This window comes from Leguminivora glycinivorella, chromosome 5, assembly GCF_023078275.1.
Source record: "Leguminivora glycinivorella isolate SPB_JAAS2020 chromosome 5, LegGlyc_1.1, whole genome shotgun sequence".
In the NCBI taxonomy this organism is placed as follows: domain Eukaryota; kingdom Metazoa; phylum Arthropoda; class Insecta; order Lepidoptera; family Tortricidae; genus Leguminivora; species Leguminivora glycinivorella.
The window spans coordinates 5,975,868-5,997,336 of NC_062975.1; the positions used below are offsets into that span (position 1 = coordinate 5,975,868).

A 21,469-nucleotide genomic window follows, 5' to 3' on the forward strand; every position below is an offset into this window, starting at 1 on the left:
AATGAAAAAAAAAATTAATTAAGTTTATTAGACGTGAAGTAACCTTAGATTGTCTTATTATATGATTATTGTCTACAGTTCTGTATTAACTTATCACACTCATGCGGATGGGCCACTGACAATATTTTATTAAATTCATTACGTAATAGAACTCTATTTCAACATACTTGGTACATATCGATACTTTTCGGTTCGTTATGGAAAATGTGGGTATTCACCACATCACGCACATTTGTACATGATTCTGGAGAAGATTTTTTTGACGTGACGTAACGGAACTAGCATTTTGGGAAAACACAGTTTTAGCCATGAAACAGTCCGGATTCAGCATGGGAACTTGACTGTGGCTAGAAAATTACGGTCACAAGTCACAAGTGATAAAAAGTTTAAACACACATACATACTAAAGAAAGAGTAAGTACACTATGCCATGCTTCTGGCTAGGCCAGGTGCATTGCATTGTGCGGCATAACCATAACCACATTGCGTGCTCATAAATGTACGAGCTGCCCCGGCCTAGCCAAATGACAATCATTGGCGCTAGACGCTGATCGAAACGCAGTCTGGCTCTGTCGCGCCAATACGGAAGAGCGATAGAGATAGATAGCTACGAAAACGATATTATCGTGAACGTTTGTGCATTTGGCTACGTACCCTGCACCGCCACATAACAAACCGCTCTGTGTTGTTTATGATCTAAACCGCAGGCGTACATTGGCTTGCTTTGAGCCAATACGTATTATAGGCGATGTAATGAATTTAGGTCTGACCTAGTTCGTAAAGCAACCTCCTGAGTCCCCGCGTACTTGTACAAGTACAAATTAAATTCGAGTTTTGAACTCTTAAACAAATAAAAGAAAGTTCCAAATTCAAAATCGGAAAAATTGGCCCGGGACTCAGGAGGTTATATTTTGTGTTCAGACCTAAACTGTTAAGCTACTCTACTAGGAACCTACTCGTAATAAGCTCGGCCAGAGGAAACAATACAAATACTCTTTATTGCACACCTCACATAGTTTACAAGCAATGCACTGAAACACAAAAACAATTGAACAGAAGTAACAACAGATAGTCTTATCGCTTAAGAGCAATCTCTTCCAGACAACCTTAACTACCTATTAAGGTAGTTAAGGTTGTCTGGAAGAGATTGCTCTCAAACTATTGAGGATGTAACGCGAAAATAGGGAAATAGAAATATCGTTTAATTATATCTCTTTCGCTTGAGTACGCAAAATAGATAGAAAGGCAGATAACCAACTTTCAATATTCGTAGGCCCACAGGAATCTCTGCACCAATCGTCAACATTCTCTGATGTTTTAGTAGATCCCCGGATAGCTATCCTCTAATATTTGTTCGCGATACGTGGAATGTTGCAGGGTCCGTGCCGTGCTTAGTATATGGTAATGAGGAAGTGGGGACACACGGACTAATGGTCTAGACTCTAGGGGATGGTTCCAGTGTTGTCCGACACGAAGTCTCCTTCAAAATTATAACTTTGAATCAAAAGGATAGGACGAAAACTTCTGTCGGTGACCAATCACATTTGACATGATTAATTTTCCTTTTAATTCTCATTATATACTTTCCTTGGCGTCTATTTCAGACGATTTTTGGGGTTGGAGAAACAATACTTTTGGTGGCTAAACAAACCTATGCGACGGCAACATACTTTGCCACATAACTGACAAGGGAAGTTTGCAAGTTTTGCAACCGATTGCGACGTTTCGCTAGCCTTCTTTCCTTTTTGCCTGCAAGTGCTTCAAACCATTATTCTCAGATATGATTACTTATAGCATAGCACGGAATAGATTTAAATTGGAGAGCCATCATATTATTGGCTGTCTAATGTTTTAAGGGCTCATTTTTACGGCACTCACTTGTTCCAGAGGACCGAATTTAAACAACTTATCAACTACTTAGGAATTGTTACTGTCCTGAGTACTTATTTGATAAGTCACAGCACTCACAGCTATCACCTATTAGTCAAGGTGGATAATAACTTGTACGATAATGACGGACGATGGGTAACTACGAGAACTCACTCACACGGTCGGTAAATTTTTAGCGCACGCCAATGTTTGTCGACGTCCACTGTTTGCTGCGTCTAGCAAATTGAGCGGGCAAATAGTTGGACTGCTATGTTCAATGAGCTTGCAAAGTTAATATTGATAATATAATGAAAATGTTTCACGGTAAATACCTATTTAGGAAATGAAACATGTTAGATAAATTATTATTTAAAAATGCATCTTTAACATAAATACAGACATGTTTCTTAACAATGATATATACCTATACCTATGTTTTAAGTCAGACTTGTATAAGTATTTGAATTTTGGGATAGCACAAATACGAGTAGATACTAGGTAAATCTTTATCTAGTGTCCTCATCTTTATGTACTCACTAGATTTTGCCCGCGGCTTCGCACGCGTTAGAAAGAGACAAAAAGTAACCCATGTCACTATCCATCCCTTCAACTATCTCCACTTAAAAAATCACGTCAATTCGTCGCTCCGTTTGGCTGTGAAAGACGGACAAACAAACAGATACACACACTTTCCCATTTATAAAATTAGTATGGATTGTTTGTTTATTACTAACTGTTTGTTTTTAAATACGTAAGTATGTTGCAAGCTTATGGAGCTTAATCCATTAGATATTAGTATTTAGTACCCATTTACCACCACTATGACATCATGTATGATTTTAAACAAAAGACAAACTTTACGACAAACATGAAAGTGACGAAGGAAATTAACCTTACATAATTTTATTAAAGTTAATTCAGCAAATCGTTCCCTTGTACGAAGCGCCTAGTTGCGTTATGTTTCCATAATGCCTACTTCTACAACAAAGAACGTAAGCTCACGACTCACAGCGAAAGTCATACTTACTGGTGTATTCTAATTGCTTGCAAAACTCAGGCGACTTGCACTATGGTGGTAACTATAACATCAAGAATTCAGTGAAATATTATGGCCTACAGTGAAATATTAGCCTGCAAAATTGGCTACAAAGGTACTATTTAGTTTCCTTACAAGTCTAAAAATTGTTTATTAAAAAACGAAAAAGGTAGGCGATAGCACAGATTATAATAATTATAACATAGTATTACGTAATAGACCAGCTGTAAATTTTATCGCATCGCTGGGCAAAACCTCGCCTTTCTTGCGCTATTCATCACAGATATTATATGCAAAATCCCGCCAGTAGCGAATTGTATCGAAATTTTGTTTCTGTCAGAACTTTAAGAAAAGTAACCGGTTTTTGCGTTTTCAGAAAACTATCACAACTTTTCAGTACCTACTGTAGATCAAATTGGTTGACGGTATACACTCGCGATTAAACTGCGAGTGTATACCGTCAACCAATTTGAACCCTAGGCCACTCTATAACCATGTCAAAATAACAAGCAATAAGAGATTTCTTACAATCTGATTTACAACGTCACTATGACATTATGGGTGTCCACTGGTCCGACCGTGTCAGGAACACGGAGATCCTTAGGCGTGCCGATGTCACCGGAATAGAGGCCTACCATATGAGACGACAGCTACGATGGTGCGGTCACGTCTCTCGCATGTCCCAAGACCGAGTCGCCAAACGCATCTTTTACAGCGAACTGCAAACTGGTAAGCGGAAGCGAGGCGGGCAGTTCTTGCGGTTCAAAGATGTGTTGAAGCGACATATGAAGAGGGCTCATATAGAGCCAAAGAGTCTGGCCAGTGATCGTCCACGATGGAGGCATACTGTGCAGACACAGGTGCGTCAGTTTGAAGCTAGACGGCGCACAGAACTCGACGCTAAGCGCGATGAGCTAAAAGCCAGACCACCTGTGGCTATTACTTACAATTATGTCGGAGGGGTGCTGACCTGCCGCGAGTGTGGCCGCACATTCGTAGCAAAAATTGGCTACGTCAGCCACCTGAGAGCACACCAACGACGCTCTCAACTGTAAAACGCAGTCGTCGTAGCCGAAAACGGCTAGGAGGAGATGATGATGATGACATAGTTCTACAATGGCCTAGGTTCCAATTGGTTGACTGTACTATATGTAGGTCATAGGAGAGTAATAAATATAACAAGTAATTATTGTAGCTTTTGGATTAGCTGTGCAATAGGCTCGCTTACGTTCACCGAGCGATTACAATAGCACATCTGTACTGTAACCGTCACGGTTATTTTATAATAACACCATGCAATCACTTCTCATGGCGACAAAGCAACTTCCGTTACTATGAGATAATCCACCTCATTTCCTTATTTAATAACATTTTATCCAACTACGGCGAACTATTGAAAGTAATGGTTTTATCTCCATACGGGGTAAGAGAACTTTCTCCACTGCCAAATATGGATGCTAATCATTAGTTTTCTGTCCTGTCAGTATGTAAGTTAACATTTAAAATAAACCTAGGCTGGTCAAATGCCGTTATTTCCCAATTTAAACTGAGAAAATAAGTCACTGCTGTGGCGATTGAATATTTTAATCAATTTTGTTAACCTACTTTTACTTTTTTAGGGAGTGGAGAAAAGGGCAGTAATAATTGGTCGATTAATATATTTTTAATTAATTTACCCAGGAAGTAAACTTTTAATAATCTGTCATATGGAGACTTTCACGATAATATCAACAAAATAAACTTAAAGGGATAGATAATTAGCTGCATCAACTGCGTAATGCAGTGGGACGTAGTTATATAAATCTGCTTATGATATTGATAACAAGATTTTATGACATCACTTTTTTATTATTGGCCCCACAAATAGGTACATGATTATACATACATACACCTTTAGAATTCAAAGTTTTAAATAAATAAATGGTTGCTCTCAGGTTCGTGTTTTTACTTCAACACCTTTTAGAGACCGTTGCGGCGAATCCGTACTAATATTATAATTGGGAAAGTGTATGTGTCTGTTTTTAGTCCGTCTTTCACGGCAAAACGGAGCGACGAATTGACGTGATTTCTTAAGTGGAGATAGTTGAAGGGAGGGAAGGGACATAGGCTTCTTTTTGTCTCTTTCTAACGAGAGCGAAGCCGCGGGCAAAAGCTAGCTTCTTATAGGTAAAATGTTGTAGTGTCCTCCTAACAGAATGACCTGAAAACGGAGAGTACTTGTCTCGTCAATGTGCTCCGTCGGGCTGAGATGCTGAGTTGGCACGTAAAAAACAAACACGCCTAAAGCTCGTTAACAAAAGGCACTCGACGTGTGCTAACCTAAATTGAAACTTCGTTGGCGTGGACTGCGGCCCAGAGAGAAGAAACTATGGAACAGAATGATACTGTTGCTAGTTTTTAGTGGCGATTATTTTTAGGGTTCCGTAGTCAACTAGGAACCCTTATAGTTTCGCCATGTCTGTCCGTCCGTCCATCCGTCCATCCGTCCATCCGTCCGTCCGTCCGTCCGTCCGTCCGCGGATAATCTCAGTGACCGTAAGCACTAGAAAGCTGAAATTTGGTACCAATATGTATATCAATCATTTTCACATGCTGAGAACTTTACAAGTATAACAATATAACATAATACCCATAATTTTTCTCATTAAATTGCAAGTAATCAATAGGTATAAATTCATTTTTGTATATGTATTCAATAACGCTTCTTCGGAGTGGAGACATATCATTATGACGGTAATTATAGGAACGATCTATATATTTTAGCTTCTTTCATCAGCATAAACTTTTCCAGACTTGATTCCATTTTTTATTTTCCTTTATTTACTTACCAGGGAAGATTATCTTATTAAACACTTTATCGTGAAGTGAATGAGTTGCCCTCCCTAAAGCAGTCTAGCCCGAAGTAGGGGGTCAAGTGGGACCTGGACTAACGTTGTAGATAGGAGGGTGTGTCTAACAGAGAGCATTTTAACTAGTCTTCCGTGGACGCTGTTAGCGCCTGAATTAATTAGTCCGTAGCGTAACTTAATGAGAACTGTGACTCGTTGGTAATTGGTAATCTTGATATAAGTAATTTATAGTCTTGAATCTCGCATACCTACGGGATTTTGTACCGGAAAATACCGGTTGAAAACGGTGACTTGCTTATTATTTTCAGTGACAATTTTCTGAATTCGAACGCGTGAGACTCAAAAATCGGCCCGCAGGTGTCATGGATTACAATAAGGTTTATATGTAGGTATGTATGAGGATATATTTGTTATTAATTCTTATAATGCAATAAAACAATCCAAACCAAAAATACTGTTTTTACCATAGGTCCTCCAAAAACTTATCATTTTTTTAATACCACGTCGGTGGCAAACAGGTATACGGTCCGCCTGATAGAAAAGAGTAGGTAGGTAGGCATCTGTTTCGAATTGTTATGCTTTTTAACCCCCGACGCAAAAACGACGGGGTGTTATACGTTTGACATGTCTGTCTGTTTGTCTGTCTGTCTGTCTGTGTGTGTGACTGTCTGTGGCATCGTAGCTCCCGAATGGATGAACCGATTTAGATTTAGTTTTTTTTGTTTGAAAGCTGAGTTAGTCGGGAGTGTTCTTAGCCATGTGTCATGAAAATCGGTCCACTATGCCGCGGTCGGGGGTTTTTCCAAATTTTTAATTTTGTGGTTAGGTTAGGTAAGTTTCATGTTTTTTTTTAAAGGACTAACCTTCAAACATTGCTAAAGAGTCGGTAACATCCATATCTACGATATCTAGCCACATCATCCACGCTCAACACATTCGACAAACGATAATGACCGCGAGTGGGCCCAACCACCTTGCTGCGCGCGCGCACGTGGGCGCGGAATGCAAACCTAACGAGCCCTAAATTGCGCGCTAATGTTTGCCGACCCATTACCGTGTGTTTGCGCCGATCTTCCACGTCTCTGAGTTGGGAATGTTGAATGGATATCGTGTACATGTTTAGATGTGTGACATGACCAATAAAAAAAAAGACTGATCGTTTTTAGAATTAAAAGTAGGTCGCCTTAAACTGAAAATTAGATCAAGTGATCGAGCTGCTGAATATGACTTATAAATGTCTGAAATACATCTTTTATTGTTTTAAATGAAAACAACTTAATTTATGGCGTAACAAACTATTACCTGAAATTCTTCGATATCCCGAAATCTGCCTGCCTAGGCAACTTAGCTAAACCTTTTAACTTTAAAACTTTTACTAAAAACTTCAGTTAGCTTAGTCGTTCGTTAAAATTAATTTACAAATATTTTTGTATATACATAAAAGGCGTCAATAGTTCTCTTGCAATACTTTGTGACGCACTTACAGTCGAGTTCATAAATATGTATCTTCACCTTAACTCGTTGCAATAAGGTGAAAAAATGTACACATATTTATGACTGTATTTAAAACCTAGTTTTACCATTAGCTAGTTTTAAGATGGTAAACGTAGGTTATGGTACTAAAATGGACATGTCTTAATGTGACCTCGCTTGATCCTTTATGGAGCGGCGCCGTCTCCTAACCGCCTAAGACCCGGTGTGATTCTTTATGTACATCTTCCAAAATCTATTTTGAACTTTCATACATTCATTGAGAGTTCCAAATTCAAAAACAAAAACAAACCTGCCGGGTCTAAGAGGGAAGGAGGCTAAGTGAAACAATGTGGAGGAAAACTTTATGAGATTGCCGTACTAGACGGTTTTCATGTCTCTGACATTAATTAAGAAAGTGGTTGTCGATTAAGGAACGTAAGTCCTAATTCAAAGCTATCTCCTCTTAAATGCAAATGGCTCTCGCAATCGAGTTTGACAGTGCGGCTGAAATGCCAGAATATGTCACAATGTGCTAATGGCATTGTGTCAATGTATTGGCTAAATACCAACACGTATCTAGCTTTATTTACAACATCTTTGCAAAAGCAACATGGTAGTAACTTAAAAGTCTACAACAGGTTAAGCCCCATTTTACCTTCCCTTACTTTCGTTCTCATTTTAGTACTACGTATATATTTACTAGCTTTTACCCGCGGCTTCGCCCGCGTAATAAAAGTATTCTTATTGAAACGTTTACAAAAAATAAGATTTTCATTTGGATCCGTAGGTTTCTTTGTAGGTACATCTGTCCGCGATTATTTCGATTAAGGTAAAGCGGGGCAATTCTCGACTGGAGGGCCATTGTAACTGATCTATTTGCTGTACGGTCCGGTTTTGGCTGACTGTACCTTACACATATTAATATTGTTTTAAAAGAAATTCTTGCAATGATTGTAGAATTGTTACACAGCGACCACAGCGTAGGTGCGAATATGTATGTATTTTACCTATATAAATATTTATACTGGGGAAACTTCATACAACCCACATAGCCAGTATCTCGACGCTATGGTCGGTAGGGTAAAAAGTACTTCCTTGCATTATCGCTTACAATTTTTTCCATTTTGCTTATACTTATTGCAAACGTAAACATATAAAAGGCAAGCAAACAACGATCTTCTTACAGCACATTGAATGTAATAGTTTACGGATGCAGGATACTCGCCGATGCCTACTTACTAATACCTTCCCACTGGGCCACCTGCATTTTACACTGCCTAAATATCGATTGCCGACCGATTATTCCGACCCCAATCCCTATTCTTATCCCCGTCCCTATCTCTATCTTTGTCCCCGTCCCCGTTCCGTCCCTGTCCCCGTCCCTCCCCTATCCCTATCCCCGTCCCCGTCCCCTTTTTTTAACCCTATTTCTATCCCTATCCCTATCCCGATCCCGATCCCGATCCCTATCCCCACCCCAACCCCTACCCCTACCCCTACCACTACCCCTACCCCTACCCCTACCCCTACCCCTATCCTTATCCCAATCCCTATCCCTATCCCTATCCCTATCCCTATCCATATCCCTATCCCTATCCATATCCCTATCCCTATCCCAATCCCAATCCCTATCCCTATCCCTATCTCTATCCCTATTCCTATCCCAATCCCAATCCCAATCCCTATCCCTATCCATATCCCTATCCCAATTCCAATCCCTATCCCTAACCCTATCCCTATCCCAATCCCAATCCCAATCCCAATGCCTATGCCTATCCCTATCCATATCCATATCCCAATCCCTATCCCTATCCCTATCCCTATCCCTATCCCTAACCCTATCCCGTTCCTGTCCCTGTCCCTGTCCCTGACCCTGTCTCTGTTCCTGTCCCTGTCCCTGTCCCTGTCCCTGGCCCTGTCCCTGTCCTTGCCCCTGTCAAATTATCATGCTAGGAGGTGAACTTTGAAAAATCCTTTCTTAGTGCTCCTCTAAGGAACTTCCGTGTCAATTTGAAATCTCTTGAACCAGAAGTAAAGATAAAAACTGAAGCTATACTTATGGCTATTTTGGATATTTTAACCCCATTACACAATAACAGGGGAGAAAATTTCTTTTCCACCTCATTAAATTTAAAAATCGTTGTATTTATCGTGATCAGCGACCCGATAAACCATAAAAACGATACCCATATTGTGTTTTTGACTTTACCCCCTTTGCACCCCTTTAGGGGTCAAATTTTCAAAAACCTGAAACATGTATTTAGTCATATGTCTTTAGGAATCCTCCTGTGAAGTTTCGAATAAAATAGTCAAACTAATCTTGTTTCCCCATACAAACTTTGAATTTCACCCTTTTAAGAGGAGGATTTTGAAAAATCCTTTCTTAGTGCTCCTCTACGCCATATAAGGAACCTATGTGCCAAATTTGAAATCTCTAGGACCAGCGGTTTCGGCTGTGTGTTGATATGTCAATCAGTCAGTCAATATCTTCTTTTATATATTTAAACCCCATTGCACCACAACAGGGGAGAAGGTATTTCACTTCCGCCTCGTTAGATTTTAAAAAACGTTGTATTTATCGTGATCAGCGACCCGATAAACCATAAAAACGATACCCATATTGATTTTTTGACTTTATCACCCCCTTTTCACCCTTTTAGGGGTTAAATTTTCAAAAAACCTGAAACACGTATTCAGTCATATGTCTTAAGGAATCTTCCTGTGAAGTTTCGAATAAAATAATCAAACTAATCTTGTTTCCCCATACAAACTTTGAACCCCCATTTGACCTCCTTAGGAGGTGAATTTTGGAAAATCCTTTCTTAGTGCTCCTCTACACTATATAAGGAACCTACGTGCCAAATTTGAAATCTCTAGGACCAGCGGTTTCGGCTGTGTGTTGATATGTCAGTCAGTCAGTCAATATCTTCTTTTATATATTTTTTTTATATTTAAACCCCATTGCACCACAACAGGGGAGAAGGTATTTCACTTCCGCCTCGTTAGATTTTAAAAACGTTGTATTTATCGTGATCAGCGACCCGATAAACCATAAAAACGATACCCATATTGATTTTTTGACTTTATCACCCCCTTTTCACCCTTTTAGGGGTTAAATTTTCAAAAAACCTGAAACACGTATTCAGTCATATGTCTTAAGGAATCTTCCTGTGAAGTTTCGAATAAAATAGTCAAACTAATCTTGTTTCCCCATACAAACTTTGAACCCCCATTTGACCCCCTTAGGAGATGAATTTTGGAAAATCCTTTCTTAGTGCTCCTCTACACTATATAAGGAACCTACGTGCCAAATTTGAAATCTCTAGGACCAGCGGTTTCGGCTGTGCGTTGATATGTCAGTCAGTCAGCTTCTTCTTTTATATATTTATAGATGACATAATTAGTTTAAACAAATGAAATGGAGCAAAAACAAATTATGTATGAAAAACTTATATATATTCTGTGTATTTTCTAACCTACATACTATTAGGTATACATACCTATTATATACATAGTATTTGAAGATACATTAAATAAATAAATTTATTAGGTTCAAACAAGAACATTAATTAATAACATAAGTAAAGTTTCGTAAGTAAAAAAATTTCGGACTTTTCGGAGCAATCTAGGTATTCCATTTAAAATATAAGTGCGTAACTACATTTGTATGGAGAACCGATCTTGAACTCGTAAAATCTTATACTACACGTACATAATATTCAACTCTTTTACGTCACCGTCATTAAGTATGTGACAAACGACCGAGTCTTCCGTTTGACAGAAGTTGTTCACTTTTTTGCCGCGAAGGCGTTCTGAACTTTTCAGACTTCCAGTTTTTCCTTTTAAAACTTTAAATAGAGTGCTTTACCCAGTTAAAAAGGTTGTTAAGGATAGCGTTGTCCTTTTATTGTGTACGTAGGTTGTACTGATTACTACGGTCCATAAACTGCGCGTTTCACAAGGCGTTTTACAAAATAAAAAGCGATTTTTATCTCCCATCCTGCAGCCGCTTTCATGCGGTTGAAGTTAAAGGTATATTTTAGCAGAATACAATGAGGCTAGAAGGCTTTATGCAATTTTCTATACAATGCTGACACTAGATATTCTTTTCTCTTGTAAATTAGACAAGTAGTTATGAGCTATTCCGGTAATTGAGTCGTTGTTATCATAAAGTTACTGATGAAGTGTTAAGTTTACTAATTTAGCAATAGGCTAGTTTCCTATACTTAAAATAAAATATTTTATGCAGTGCACGAAATAAAGCACCACATACCTAATTAGAAAAATATGGATAGTAGTTATGTTTAAACATAATTTCTATTTAATAAGTCAAAGAGAAAGATATAAAGTAAATGAATCGACCGTGACGTCACTCCTCAGTATTTCATAGCAATTCCATATAAGCAAATAGTTTTGACAGTTCTTAAAAAGAAGCTGATTTGACTGGAAACTGGCCTACTCGTATTATCTAGTGTAGCAAATTCAAATTATTCTACTTATATATCTATCGAAAAATGCCTATAATTCCCGTAAGTAAAAAGTATATTGATAGGTATATGTAACACAACAGCGTTTGAGTAATTTACTAATGATGTATCTACAAAATTGTAGCAATACCTACTTCATACAATCATGTTGGTATATTAATCAAATTATCATTATTTTACATAATACTTATAATGAATTTGCAAAATCAGCGGTTCAAGGTTTCATTAATGATAGCAAATAATGATTGTTTAATAGCAATATTTTTTGACGAAATCATAATTAGCTAATAATTGCTTTTGTATAGGTTATTGAATTGCACTGAATGAATACTATTGATGCCACTGGATCAAAATATAGATACCAATTTGATATATGATTTTGACCTTGATGATATGAAACAGCTAGCATTCAACTGTGGCAGTCAAGTAGACTAAAGTAGTAGGTGATTTAGGATAGCAACCTTTAAACATAGTACAAACACTTTTAAATAGGTACACAAATTAGCGTTTCGCTGATTTGGGCGGTCGAGTGGACCAGGGTGCGTAGCCGAATGGCACAAATGCTCACGAAACGCTCACGAAACGAAACGCTAGTAGATATCTATCTCTATCGCTCGTGCGTATTGGCGTGACAGAGCCAGACTAACTGGCGCTTCGTTTCGTTTTCGTTTGGCGTCGGAGAAATGCCATTCGGCTACGCACCCAGGCCCCGTAGCCGAATGGCATTTCTACGACGCGAAACGAAAACGAAACGCCGCGAAAGGTAGTCTGGCTTTATCACGCCAATACGCAAGAGCGATAGAGATAGGATAGCTACGAGCGTTTCGTTTCGTGAGCGTTTGTGCATTCGGCTACGTAGTGATAACGTTAGCCATGTAATCTGAAGACCCGCGTTCGATTCCCGATTTGGCCACCGGTGGACATTATTGATTTTTCTTTAGTGTATGATACTATGATATTTATTTCAGTTTTTACCTATTTCATAAAATAATTCAAGGAATAGGTAAGTACTACCAAACCTAATGGTACATACCTAATGTAGATTGTAGCATAGGATATGATTGGATCTGTTAACATGTTACGTGTCCTCCAAATTCAAGTTTTAGTGGTTAGTTTTGCATTACTGATGGTGCATGTTAATAAATATAAGTACTTATAGGAGTGCATAACCTCGCCGTTAAACTTTGGTTTGGCGAAATGGTAGTAGTAAGCATCTTTGTATTGTTTTTAGAAAAAAAAAACTTTGAATCAGTATTCACTTCATTCATATGCACGAAAAAGTGCATCAATTACATACATTACATTAGGTCTCGTCAGTTCCTGTACACTAACCCACTTGTATAATATAACAATAAAATTATATAACGCGCATAATTAAATATATAATGCGCAAGTGAGCGCAAGTAACTGCTAGGTACAGTGACTTCTTGTAATTTGGTATTCAATCTAATGCAGTACACGTACAGTGGACACGATTATGATTATGACTTGGTTATTATATTTTTTGTATGTTTGTGAGAGCAAAAATAAGAGGTGAAATTATTTCTTTAAATATTGATGGGCACTACAAAGTGGTGCAAAAGCACATATATTAGGTATGTTCGCTTGGTGGTATTACGAGAACACCCCAGCGGCATACTCGAAATTTTTTAGGTATACATATATGTGTCTTTTCGCGAAACTCATTTTTAACCCCCGACGCAAAAACGAAGGGGTGTTATAAGTCTGTCTGTCTGTCTGTTTGTCTGTCTGTCTGTGTGTGTGTTTGTCTGTGGCATCATAGCTCCCGAACGGATGAACCGATTTTGATTTAGTTTTTTTTGTCTGAAAGCTGAGTTAGTCGGGAGTGTTCTTAGCCATGTTTCATGAAAATCGGTCCACTATGTCGCGGTCGGGGGTTTTTTCAAAATTTTAATTTTGTGGTTAGGTTATTTGGCGATTGACACGGGACTCGCGGGAGTAGGGTTTCTGATTTCTCGACCTATTAGAAGTCTCGAGTTTCGAGAAATCTCGAGCCCAAAGTCTCGAGTCTTCTCGAATCTCGAGTCTTTTTTTATAAATGGTAAAATTTTGATAAAAGAATAAACAACAATATGATTAGTAGTTTTTATTGCACCACACTATTATAAAAAATGCGTAAGAACAATAAAAATCTTCTTTGAAATAAACATAAATCAAATTTTAACAAGAAAACTACAATTATAGTCTTGAAAATAATACCTAATCCTTTAACTTCCCCGCCTGTGCACGGGTTAAGTAAATTAAAATGTCATGTTCATGTATTAAATCATAATGTCATTGAAATTAAACGTTTAAAATAACTTCTTCTTCTTCCTCGTTTCCTCATTGCCGAGGATCGCGACTACAAGTAGCGTGTCTCCATTGAACGCGGTCATAAGCCATGTGGACTGCACAGTATACGCTGTCGCCACACGATTTCTTCACACAGTCAGACCATCTCTTACGAGCCCCACCCCAAGAATGTTTACCATTAATTCGCCATATTATGCATTGGTGCTCTCATAATGTGTCCGAAAAATCTAAGGGTCGCTCTTGGCATATTTTGGAGAGCCGTGTGGTGATATTCAGTTCTTGCAAAATAGAGATGTTTGTTAGTTCTTCTAGCTTTTCAAGTTATACTCGTAGCAGTCTTCGCCAGCACCACATCTCAATAGCGTCAATCTTAGCCAAATCAAAACTTTTCAGGGTCCAAGTTTCGGCACCATACATAAATATCGAGATTATCGAGAAGACAAGAGATCGAAATAATCGCACTTTATTTTGACGTCGGATTCCTCTGTTCTTCCAAATCTTGTCGAAGTTAGCCATAGCACTCTTCGCAGGTTATCAATGACCCAAGATACATAAACGCGCTGACTTTTTCGTAATGACGAATTGCTTTTAAATAACACGAGGCTGTCAAAACTAGCCAAAGTCGCTGCCAGCTTACGTTGGAATGAGAGGTTAGATCGCTTTATCTCGTTATAATTTATGGCCGCCGTTCGACACCGTACCCACCGCCTCGCGATGAGACCGGGCAGAAGGTAAAAAGTTGCATTTCATTTCAGGTCGTACTTTACATTCGGGACTCGAGACGTCTCGAGTACCTGTCATTTTTTTCTCGTCTCGAATGAAGCCGAAATTCTCGAGAAGTCTCGGGTTCGAGACTCTCGAGCAGAAACCCTACGCGGGAGCATGCAGAAAGCTGTGACGAGTTTCGAAAAACAGGGGAGGACTTTGCCTAGTTGTGAGACACCAAATCAAAAATGGGAGTGGTTGAATTCTTCGGACACATAGCCAGGAAGACAGGAGACAACCTGGAAAAACTAATGGTCACTGGTTCGGTGGAAGGAATGAGAGGAAAGGGCCGCAGTCTGACGCGATGGTCCGACCGAATCAGCAAATCACTGTTCCGTTAAGGTCCATAATGCCTTAGAAGTCGCAAAGGACCGAAAGGCCCGGAAATCTGTCATCCGGAGTCATGTCATCCACGTAGGAGGTCACGAGAGCGAAGCAAGACAGGGACACCAAATGTATGGATATATTCTTTTTTATAAACATAGTTTGCAAATCATATGATCCAAAGTATAGTCAATGAAACGAATGCTCATTGATCAGTATTCAGAAAATCATACCGGCAGATGGTAAAACATTACAGCACGTGGGTGATGCTCATTTGTTTACAAGCGTGTGAATTTGGCATTGCCTGGGCGTTTATCGTATTCATCAATTTCATTAACGTAATCTGCGATCGTCAAGGTAATTTAAACTTAGTAATCAATGCCAAATTAAATACGCTTTAGATAGGTAGACCTACCTACATTTTTAACTCTAGGTACCTACTCTTTCTTATTTATTTTTGTAGCTTATTAAGGTACTTAATGAAGCGCTGGTGGCCTAGCGGTAAACGCGTGCGACTTTCGATCTGGATGTCTCGGGTTCGAACCCCGGCTCGTACCAATGAGTTTTTCGGAACTTATGTGCGGAATGTCATTTGATATTTGCCAGTCGCTTTTCGGTGAAGGAAAACATCGTGAGGAAACCGGACTAATTCCAATAAGGCATGGTTATTGGTTACCCTTCGGGTTGGAAGGTCAGATGGCAGTTGCTTTTGTAAAACTAGTGCCTACGCCAAACCTTGGGATTAGTTGTCAAAGCGGACCCCAGGCTCCCATGAGCCGTGGCAAAAATTCCGGGATAACGCAAGGAGGATGATGATTAAGGTACTTAATGCAAGATTTTTTGTTAGCCTATACTCGTAATAGTATACAGTCAACCAATTGGAACCCTAGGCCACTGTAGAACGATGTCATAGTGACGTTATTAAACAGATTGTAAGAAATCTCTTACCGCTTGTCATTTTGACATGGTTGTAGAGTGGCCTAGGGTTCCAGTACTTCCAGTTGGTTGACGTACCACTGGTGGGTAAAAGCCTACTCCTCTTTCTCGCCATTAGATCCTATTCAATGCACACTCCCGCACTTTTTATCAAGGTCTTTCCATCATCTCCGTTTTGGCACATCTCGGAAACTGGCGATCAAATATATGAAAGAGGCGCATTCCTAGCACACATTCTAAGCTCGTGTAGGCGAACGCGTACCATGTTTGTATGAGTGAGATATGACAGGTCGACTGTTCGCGTTTGTGACAGGCGGTAACTGTGAGGTAACCGAGAGTGGGCGGCTCTTTCAGCGGGGAACGGGAGTGGCCATACTGTACGATAGTACTATTTATTATACTGTGGTTTTGGTTTCCTTTCTATGGAAACTAGACTGTGGCCAGTTTAACCCAGTGTATTCGCCTTTTGGCAACCTAAAATGTAGGCAAGATTTAATAAAAAGTAAAACGAAAATAAAGCTTTTGAAACTTTACTACTATTCTGTAGCATTAACTTTAGCTGTTAAATGTTCATAAATATCGTTAAAAGTCAGTTAAGTCGCACGCGAGGCTTGGGAATTAAAACCGATTAGCATTCGGAAGCGAGCGAACTAGGCACTAAACTAGTACCATAGATTAATTAAATAAACAAAGATTGGTAACTCAGTACATCGTGTAGCGACCTACTTAACGCGAGTTATCGTCGCTGGTACCTCTTAGTTTTCGAGTTATTTACAGATGGCGCTGTTTTCAATGTTGAAAAGTGCCACCTAGTGAGATAATAATTAATTACATTGCCGAGTAACCACATCTGAATATGATTCAATATTTTGAGCCGGCGGCACCTCGTTTTTTGGCTTAGGGGTTAGAGTATCTGACTTGCATTTTTGAGATCTCAGGTTCGAGACCCAGCTCCGGTTTTTTTTTTAATGTGTTTAAAAAGAATTATGTTGTTGTTTTTCGCTTTTTTTATTTTTCTAGTTGAATATTAGAAAAATAAGTATGATGTGAAGTTGAATCATACAAAAGTAAGTATGAATTGTTCGCGCCTACTTGTTGTGTGTTTATAAAACCCATAGGCCCATAGGGAGGTACTTATCTACCTACTCTACTCTCCAATCACTTATGTGACGTTGTCTCATTCCAAAGACCGATGTGCAAGTTTTATCGCCCTTTACTGTATTTATATAAATTTATCGGTACCCATAAGTATTAAAAATCTTTATTTAGGCACCTACAGCTATACAGTCAAGGAATTTGATTCCCTGCCCATTTAATAGAATCGTTGTTAGAAATACGTATATAGTATTTTATTTTATTCCATATATCTTTGGTTATACTTACCTAGTATTGAAATGTCAAATTACTTAGCACTGTTTTTGACATTTCAAATTAACTCGACCAAATTATGTAGGTTGCTTATAGGCGTATCGTCCGAAACTAAACTTAACACGTGTTTCTAATTTAGTAGCGTTGCTCATGTTTTATGCATCATCAAAGCAACGTCTTCATCTAGCTAGATCTTATGGTTTTTTGTGTTTCCTCGGAAGAAATCATTTATATTGGTCCCTAGTATAACTGTACAAAGTGGCTTGCTTTTTGCATAAAGTGCAGCTTTTTTGACCACAATTTCGCCGTAAGCCTTATATCTCTTTTCGTTTTTGTTTCACTATTGATAGCTAGCCAAGGCGCGTAAAACTAAATCCAGTGATAATTTTCTCTGTGACAAGAAGTGAGAGGAATAGTTCCCGTCATAGTTATCATTGTTATCAACAAACAATATTTCTTTAATCTTCACAAAACATTAAACTATTTGTTATAAGGGCCCGCGCAGACGGGCGACAAAGTCACTCGACGACTTTTTTGTCACTGTCGTAACTCCTTGCGACAATTTCAAAGGTGCGCACACGGGAACGACAGCGATGCAACCACAGACTACTATGAAGATACTACGGACGCAAGTTTTTCTTTTTTCATGAAATTAAGAGCCTATCCAAAAAACATTTTTGGTACTTCAGAATAAGTGTTTAAAAGTTTTGATGAACTCGTTAGAATTTTACAACCCGGCATCGTTTTCCTCAATATTGTAGGACTATTCTTTTAAATTCTTGTCATATAAAGTCGGTCTTACCTCTACTTCTGAAGAATTGAAATTAAACGACAGGTATCAATGTCGACTTCAACAATCGGCATATAAAATTATATTTTTTTTCGAATAATAACATACGTTCGCCCAGGCGGTTGAGTGATAACTGTCAAAATGACAACCGACCGGCGACTATTTTGTCACCGTGTGCGCACTTGCATTGAAACATATAGAGAATGAGACAGTTACGTCGCAGGCTTGTCGTCACTCGTCGAACCCGCAGACAAAAAGGTTGCGTTGCAACGTGTGCGCACTTTCATACTAGCCCATAGACCGATCTCCGCAGACAAAAAAGTTGAGTCGCCCGTCTGTGCGGGCCCTAACGTATACTTTGCAATTCGCAGGAGATACCAACGCCTGGACTGGCAACACCGACCGGGTTAAACGTCAAATTCAAGCTTCGTGCGTATATCATTTCAATAATGTGTTATAAATATTAAAAATGTAAAATATAAGGAATTACAGTGATGTATCGTATTTTAATTAAAATGAGAAAGTGTTATCATAAGTTTTCATGCAGCCTAAGAAGCCAAATATTGACGAAAAAACTACGCCAACCGTCAACGGAGTAGCGTTCAAGATTTAAAATTATAATTAGCGTTTTTTACAGATGAGTATAGCTTACTTAATATTTAAGTGTAGTTTTTCAGATTATTTGTCTAGAACTAGTAACTGTCATAGGTTATTTTTGTGTTTTCTGTTTGTAAACATTTGAAGTACATAATAGTATTTTAACTTCCATATTTACATTTTCTTTGTTAAACCAACTCGAAATAATAAAACCTTACTCACTGCTATCCCGTGTAACTTGCAACAAAGTGAATTACAAAGTTTGTTATATGAAATCTTGTTAACAAAATCAAGGCTGTGGTTCCATATTCTTGTAACTTAATCACATTATATCCTGTTATAAGCCCTAATTAATATATTTTAACAATACATTTAGGCTTCAATATCTCACATGATGAATAATGTTACAGAACAAACTACCAAGGTTACAACACACCGGGATGTGATGGTGGCTAGAATGAAACAAACACAAGCCTCAAAAATCAGCAATCAGCCAACCAAGATGTCAAGTATCTGAACCTGCAAGGACAACGGGATGACCTCTAGGCAGTCATTGATCGGTTCCAGCAATGCCAAGAGATATATGAGCAGGCATTACAACGCATCCGGGACCTCGAGCAGCAACTGCAGGAGTCGGATTCAAAATGGTATTGCAAGTATTGCTCCGGGAACTCCGCTCCGGCTGAAAACAATTTAAGTATATTTGCTGAATATAATATATTTGATTTAGATGTGGTTCATGACAGTGCATCATGCTCCCCAATGAAAGACTCTGTAGATTTAAAACAGTCTGTGCACATAGAGGGCGGCAGTGATCCCAGAGTGACGTTGAAAGGGTCAAATAAAATTAAAAAATATCTAAAGCTAAGCAAATTCAAAATACATCAAAATGTAACAGCTGTCTTAAGCGATGAGCTTCTAAACTGTCAATACCAACTTGACCTGACAGCACAGGAGTTGAACCATCGCTCCGATGAATTTCACAAATTAGAATTGAAACTAAAAGACCTGAATAATAGGTATGAACTGACAAGTAAAGCATTACACGAGTACATCTTTTGTGAATAACGTTCTAGATCCATCGAGCGTGTACCCTGTGTGCATGGACTCGCCTGCGCCCGCTTGTTCGAGCCGCGCCCGAGCCGGCTTAGCCCCGCTCCCACAAACCCGCGCCCGTGCGCCGTCGCGCCGGCTCCGTCGCCGTCGAGCCTTCTGCAGCTGGCGCTGTCGCGGCTGGCCGCCGAGCCTCCTGCAGCTGGCGCTGTCGCGGCTGACCGCCGAGCCTTCTGCAGCTGGCGCTGTCGCGGCTGGCCGCCGAGCCTCCTCAGCTGGCGCTGTCGCGGCTGACCGCCGAGCCTTCTGCAGCTGGCGCTGTCGCGGCTGGCCGCCGAGCCTCCTGCAGCTGGCGCTGTCGCGGCTGACCGCCGAGCCTTCTGCAGCTGGCGCTGTTGTGGCTGATCGCCGAGCCTGAGCCTCGGCCGCCGGCCCCCCGCCGCCGCTCCGCCCCGCGGCGGCATTATATATATTTTTTTCTTTAGTTGAGACATCAAGAGTCTTTTAAAACTCTAAAGTTATTTTAGTTATTTTTTATTTGTATCAGTTCGTTTTTTTTTTCTTCATCATGTATATTTTTTTATTTTTTTAGATATACCTTGACACTTAGAGACTCTATACAGTATCTCTAACATCTCTTATTAAGCATAGTAGCTTTGTACTTTGTATAATTTATTGAAATTAATTTCCATAGAGCAGTCTGTTAATATTTTCTTTATGAATACTTTTGCATGTGTATTTTGAAAAAAAGTGGCTGAGGCGTAGGGTTAAAGCCGGCGTAGCTTTATTTGACGTTCATATCATTGTAATATGCCTACTTGGAAATAGTGCATTACGATACAGTGCGTAAAAATCGACACGAGTTACGAATTTCCTTTTCGCACGTGTATCGTACGACGTTTTTCAGTACAGATGGCCCTCCGAAGTTTAGACCTGACATATACTCGTAATGAACCACTTCTCGCACTAGTGCGTAAAAAAAAACACCATCTGTACTGAAAATAAATATTTCAATGCATTTCAACACTTAGCATGATAATTAAGAAACTTTTCAAAGAATTTAATTAATAAAATTGACTTATAAATAACTATATTGTTTTATTCCACATTCATATATTTAAAAAAATCGATGATGAAATGATGAATGTTGATCATAAATTAGCCGCAAATCGTACAACTTCTGTCTTATTCTGATAATAGTGCCATCTGACTCTGTCGTGCTGATATATGTAGCTGTTTGTGGTAAAACATTTTTATAGTAATAAAAATAAAATAATCTGAAAGTAATACTTCCGTCTTAGTGCGTTTTCACATTATACGATCCGATATCGGATGCAGGACCGATATCCCATATATTTAAGCCGCCATTTTTGATTTTCGCCTTTGAAATCCTTCCTGACATCCGCACTTAGGGTTGTAATATTTTACGTAGCATATTTTGCCTATTCTGGGATGTACGTCCAAGATAATTTAGAATAATCGTTAAAACTTGTGCAAAAAAAAAAACAAATACTAATGATAATGAATGTGCATATTGAGAGTCAAGAGTATTGTACGCCAAATTCTGGCAGATTGTGATGTTACAAAATACTAACCCTATCATCAATTC

General features: G+C 39.0%; 1 protein-coding gene across 1 annotated transcript in view; it reads right to left on the bottom strand.

Moving 5' to 3' along the window:
- The window catches only part of LOC125226197 (probable serine/threonine-protein kinase DDB_G0267686), a 274,557-nt gene that overhangs the window by 43,984 nt on the left and 209,104 nt on the right, over window positions 1-21,469 (bottom strand). The window lies entirely within an intron of this gene.